Below are 6,978 nucleotides of genomic sequence, written 5' to 3'. Positions count from 1 at the left end.
AATATAATCTATATCAATTACAGTAGAAGCCGCTTATTAGAAACACGGATTATTGATACAATCGCGTTATTGAAACAAAATGTACCAGGACGGATCGCCCGTATATTAGGACATTTAATTCGCTTATTAGAAACAATCGGTTAATTGACACATTTCACTTTGGTCCCAAAGTGTTTCTAATAAGCCGCGGCTTCTACTGTATATAGATTATTTCGTTGCAATAAGTTTATTTTATCGATAAGTGTCGTAGTAGTGTTCTGACGTAGACTGCGTATAGGCGTATATTCAGTATGACGTCTAAAAATAAATGTTTAACACTAAATGAAAAAATTAAACTAATTGAGTCAAGTGAAAAAGATAAATTAACAGTAAAACAAATTTGTGAACTTTTCAAATGTGGAAAAAGTCAAGTGCATAATATATTAAAGCAAAAAAATGAAATAAAAGAACAATGGATGAATGGTATGCAATATGCTTAACTATAAAAATGTAAAATTCAAAATTCTATATATGTACGTATATTTTTTGATTTTAGGAAATGGGCGAATGAAAAGAAAACCAAAATCCAACGCTAATGAAGAAATTAATAATTTGACTTGGGAGTGGTTTGTAAGTGCTAGGGCAAAAAATATACCAATTTCTGGACCAATTATACAGACTAAAGCACGCCAAATTGCTGAACAAATGTCAGTCACCGAATTTAAAGCATCGAATTGCTGGTTGGAAAGTTTTAAAAATCGACATAATATTGTTTGGCATCAAATTTGTGGTGAGTCAAATAGTGTCAATGTTAAAAATATTGATGAATGGAAATGACGACGATTAGAAATGTTCGCATTGGATCAAAATAATGAAAATTAACTTCTTGAATCAATTCTCAACTTGAAAAATTCGGCAGGGTAGGGCAGTATCTTCGATACAAGTATCTAATTTCCATATCTTCGATACAATTGTATCTTGTATTTTGTATCTCGATACAATTATATAAAGTATCGAGTATCTTGTATCGTGATACATTTTTAGACTATGAATCAAGTATTTCACAAAATAATGTTGTCAAAAAATACTCGATACCTACCTACTTTGAAAAAATTAATTTTTTAGGATTATTTTTACTCTCCTATCTACCAACCGCAACTGTTTGGCTATGTTTTAGTATAATTCTATAATACGTGGAAAATAATATGCGCGATGAATTTAAATTTATAAATCCATAATTTAATTGCAGTAACTACAACTTGTACAAAATTATTTTTCAACCTATTAGTCATATTAAGTTATATCTGTGTTCTGTGACGCACCACACATACACGTTGAATTGGACTTTACGTCTTTACCGTACGTCTGTGGTCCGTACCTATATTATATATCTATATCCGTAATCTATATGACTGTACAAAGTGCATAGTGCATCATACTATTCGTACTTGCAGTAGACTGTGTGTCTGTATAGTCTACCTTTCGCGTGACAGATGATGGCGATAAAGTAAGTAATCAACACAATAATATATATTTATACTTAATGAATATTTGGAATTTTAAAGGTAAATGATTCACAACCTACCTAATTGTGTATAAAAAAATTTTTAAAAAAAATCGTATGCGTCATAGACTATGACTAATTATTTCAAATGTATTGAGGTTAGGTATTTTTATATTTATACATACCAACTAAACAAATAAATATTAATACAATTTTGCATAGAAAACATTTGTACACTTGTACAATAATTAAATCATTTTGCGTATTGATTTATCTGAGCACTCTAGTCTCTATAATCGTAATCAATTAGCAAAATTCTGAGCAGTATGCAGTATGCACTATACAGGAGACGGGCGACAGTGCCAGTTATTATAATTAATTACTTTATCAAGACACCTGATTTCCAGAATTAATTCCAGTATTCTAATTGTGGTGCTGGGTGCGGGGTGAGGCAAGTCATTCCACTAAGCACTGTGCGAGCTGTCCCCCACCTAGCTAGTAGAGCGGCTATATACAATGTAGTAATGTACCCGGCGGCCCGCGGCAGTATATTTGACTGCCTTGGCTGTCGTTTTGGGCATGCGTCATTCACAATATTGTACGTGTTTACGCCGCACACCCATATACCATCTCGCATGAATTAACATAGGCAACGCCAGCAACTGCCTCGTCGAGTGTCGATATCGAACCTCTAGCGGTGGCGGCGCGCGCTGGTCACAGAATTAAACTCAAACGGCAAAGTTATTATAGCTTACGAATTAAAACGTTACTGTGACGTGACTACGTGAGTCATTCTCCAGTTTCATGCAAGTTGTATACGCAAAAAAATTAATATAATATATAGATTTAGGTAAATAGAATTATGAAATTATGAAAAAGTAAAAAGTAAAAATTAACTAAAAAATTGCACCCCAAAAAGTATTACGCCCTAGGCCAGTGCCTTGGTGGCCTATGGGTAAATCCGCCCCTGCAAGTAGTTCATACTTTTACCGAAAAATAACATATAATTTTAGGAAATTGCATTCATGCAAATACAATGTTTTTTCAAAAATGAATTCATTCTGGTAAGTCGTATATGAAATTTATGTCTTGCTTACTATAGTAAAGTTGACAGTTGAAACTTGATCAATATATATTTTTTTTAAAATAATAATAATACGTGCAATGGGGGGCTTCAGTCCGTTAGCCCCCCCCCCCCCAAATGGCATCCATGTCTACCTATCGATTTTTACCCAGCTCATTAATAGCTTTTTTTTTATTCCATTAAAGTATTTTTCCAGTGTTATATTTTCCTATGAGATACTTTTCTGTATAATATTTTCCTGTGTAATAATTTTCTGGGATTTAACTTCCTGGGCATTATTTCTCCGATTTAATAATATAATATAATATAATTTAATTATTATCAACTCCTGTTAAATATTATTCTTGTATCACTATTGGTGGGAAATTATTCATTTTGAGAATGAATTTTCGTGGCTCGACGGATCCAAAGTCGACTCAAGAACAAAATAACATATCTGCTTTAAAAATTATTATCGGGTGTAAGACTCAAGTAGAGACCTATTATGTAACTCGTTTACCTATAGGACTAGGTCTGATTTACAATATTTCGCCGTGAAATAATTTTGATTTTAGACATCTCAAGACACGTGAATGCTAAATCGTTACTCCGTTTACTTTCGAAGAATTCAAAATTGACTATATAGATATGTTTTAAAAATTATTAGTGTAGTAAGACTCAAGTCAGTCCGTAGGAACGCTGAATGAACATAGGTGTATTTTTTCTCCAAAAAAACGGTAGTGTGGATCAATTATACTTGACACTGGCGTACTAGTGTACTTGTAATAGTACTACAATTATATTTGTTATTGTACCTATGGTGTGGTCGTGTGGGACATGTGAACTGTGGAATACTGGAATCCGAATCATCTCAATAAAAAGTTTTTATATTTTTGAAATTTTTTGGTTACAAATTAACCTATTTACCGGGAAACTTGTTTTAAATTTTTAATCCTTAGCTATAAAAGTTGAGTATTTTATACATTTTTAACTACAAAATCATTTTAAAATTTAAAATTTGATAAATGTTGTCAAAAATCGAACTTTAAATGCTTGTAAAAAAAAATTGTGCCTATGTAATTTTAATATTTTTCAACTGCTATTGTAACAATATATCAGGAGCCTTGCATTAAATGGTCACGCTTGTTTATCCATCAAATAAAATGTTATTGATACTTATAGAAAAAAAAAAACTAAAAAAATTGAAAACTGACAATGTCTGTAAACAGCTCTAAAAGAGTCAATTATTTTAAAAATTTTATCGTGTATAAAAAATGCTAATATAAATATTCAGTAAAATTGTCAAGTATCTACAGTCATTCGTTTTTTAATTACAACAAAATAAGAAAATCGTTAAATGAGAAATCGAGTGAATATCAAATGTTGTAAAATTATGAATTTAAAACGCTCATAAAAATATAATTTACCTTGCTTGTAGAAATTTTTTTTTTTTTTGAAAAAGGTAGACAAACTTATGAATGATCTTGTATTCGATTTTCAAATTTTAGATTTAAAAAGAAAAATTTTTATGAATTTCTTACTCAAAATAATTTGCAAATTTTCGTAATTTTTACGTATTTTGTCAATATTTGAACTTTCAATGCTTATAAAAAACTGAGAATGTTTCATCCTTAGCTATAAAAGTTTTATACATTTTCAACTAAAAAATAATTATTAAATTTTAAATTTTTAGGGGGCTGCAGCAGATGAAAAAAAAGTGACTTTTAGACCAATAAGCTAGACAAAACTAAAAGAATTTGGTTTGACAGATTTAAATGTTGAAAACGGGTTACGATTGATCAACAAGTTTACTAGGGAATGATCGAGGCGATTTTGAATATTCTTATTATTGTTAGTGTCATAATGAATAATATAAATACAAAAATATCATATTTTTATTCTTGGAAAAATATTCATGTTGATCAATCATAATCAGTTTTCAAAATTAATAATTGTCAAACCAAATTTTCCAATGTAATATTGTTCCAGTTCAATCCTTCTTAAGAAGTATTTTACCAAAAAAATGTTTCCTGAATTTAATTTTCCCACGTAATATTCTTTCAGCAAATAATTTCCCGAAATTTATTTTCCTGAATAATATTTTCCCCAAAATATATTTCCGGAATATCAGTTTCCTGTGTAATAATTTTCCTGCTAATACTTAATACTTTACTGTATATTATTGTTCCCGTTAAATATATTCCAGGCTTTTACTTTCCCGATTTATGCAGACCCCCAGCCCCATTTTAATACTATACTTTCAAATATATCGCTAAAAATTTACATTTGTTAAATAACTTCAATTCAACAAGTTACATTTGCATGGGGATGTAGCTCAGTGGTAGAGCGTTCGCTTTGCATGCGAAAGGCCCCGGGTTCGGTCCCCGGCGTCTCCAAGAAATTTTTTATTATTTTTCTTTGCGGTGAATTATAATTTAATATATTATTATACTAATAAAAAAAATGTATAACTATATTTTGTAATATTTATTTAGTAAATCGATAATTATTATTATATAGAATTTGTATAGTATTATTATATGGTTCAATACTAAATACGATAATTTTAATTTATATTTATTAAACAAAGGTTAAAATTAGCATAGTATTCAATAATAAATGTGTATGTCATAAAGGTAAAAATAAAATAGTCAAATACCTGGTATGCCTACCCGCTGCGTATGCCAGTGGCGTAGCCAAGGTATTTTGTTTTTATTATTGATTTAATATCAGCGTACGTCTATAGACTATAAAGACAAACTATATAAGTAGCCTGTAGGTATTAATATAGTAGATAATATGTATAAATAACTATCTTTTCATTGTAAAATAATGATATTCGTCACAGATAAAAAATACATGACGTAGAATAGACATTGTACAATTGTACAATAAACGAATGTACCACACAAACATAATAAGTATATGTCTATCAGTTTTAAAGGACTCGCTATACATAATAAATTACCATTTATATTCGTAGAATAAGTCTCTCTAGGTTTTATTATACATACATTTTAATTAAATAGTTTATTATTAAATATAAAGATCATCACAAACCGAAACTACTATATTATATTGTTAATAATTACTGTAAATTTCACACTGTCCCCACAGAGTATCTATGTATCAGTTGTATCTATGTATTGATTAGTATGCTGTGTATTGGAAACTCACATAAAGAGCAGCTCGCTTGAATTCAATAAAAACGTTTTCTCTCTCTTGTAAATTAAACAAATTTGCATAAGATCCACCCAGGGGCGAATAGGTAAGTAACCCATTTTTTGAGAGATAATAACTAAATAATTAATACATATATGTAAAGGTAACTTAAATATATTACCTATTAGCTACTATATAAAGGCCCAAAACTAGCCCATACCCGGCCCGCTAATGATAAATGCAAATGCCCCCCCCCCCCCCAAATGACGCCACTGGTCTCCTGCATAGTGCATACTGCTCAGAAATCTTATAGATTTCATCCAATTTTTATAGTTTATTTCATGGAAAATTACCCCCACCCATCCCCAACCGTGGGAGCACGCCAATGTAAAGGATGCTAGTGTTGTAATGCCTAAGGGCGGAAAAATGCCAAGTCCGCCCCTGGATCCATCGAAAAGGCGCAATGCACATACTCAATTATATAGAAATAATAGATAGGAGAACAGGAAAGTATAATAATATAAAACCACATAGTGCATTAACGCCATTAACCAGTTCAAGAAGTTCTCCCAATTACATGGTAAAGACTATATAGATTATATTCAACAATTTGGGAAGTTACAACGTTTATGTGAAAATCGGTCTAATAAAACCAATGATATAAAGTCAGCAATTTAGTAGTATTGGCATTAATATAACATTATATATATATATACGAGGTCGGAGACAAGTTTACGATTGGTAAATAGTAGTCGAAACAAGAAATCAAATACTACCGACGAAACGCCGATCGAAAACTGTTTAAAAATACGGATTTTTGAATTGGTTGTAAATATATAAGCTTTCAACCAAAAAATAAAAAATAAATAAATGCACGACGGTGTGTGTATAGTATAGGTATCGAAGCACGAGTTGCCTATTTAAACTGTGTAAAACACAGGTAAATTTGTTATACGACATAACTGATTTTCTAATGCATCATTTAACTCGTAGTTAACTCCAAAACATCAAAAATGTTGTGTAAAACGTGCTTTTGTAAAAACCATCAAAATTGTCTTAGAAATTAGGTTATAAATGAAAAAGCGTGAACTTTTTAATAGAAATTTATATTAAATTCAGAATCACGGTAGCCGTCGTCGACGTCGTCGTAGTCGTCTTCGCATCAGTGTTGCTAATGTTACCATAAATATTACTGTTCTTATAGATTTTTGAGTAAATACTCAATATTTAATAACGATAAAAATTAGTAATATCACAACAAAAACCCTTC

The 6,978-nt window shown here is 30.4% G+C and overlaps 1 protein-coding gene and 1 non-coding gene across 3 annotated transcripts in view; one reads left to right on the top strand and one right to left on the bottom strand.

The window, feature by feature from the left end:
- The window catches only part of LOC100573020, a 36,245-nt gene that overhangs the window by 9,940 nt on the left and 19,327 nt on the right, over positions 1-6,978 (bottom strand). The window lies entirely within an intron of this gene.
- Positions 4,871-4,942, top strand: TRNAA-UGC. The gene has a single exon. It is a non-coding gene; the product is annotated as a tRNA-Ala (tRNA).

The sequence above is a fragment of the Acyrthosiphon pisum genome, chromosome A3 (assembly GCF_005508785.2).
Source record: "Acyrthosiphon pisum isolate AL4f chromosome A3, pea_aphid_22Mar2018_4r6ur, whole genome shotgun sequence".
NCBI classification, from domain to species: Eukaryota; Metazoa; Arthropoda; class Insecta; order Hemiptera; family Aphididae; genus Acyrthosiphon; species Acyrthosiphon pisum.
The sequence above is the reverse complement of the archived record's forward strand: the minus strand, read 5'-3'. Positions and strand labels throughout refer to the sequence as shown.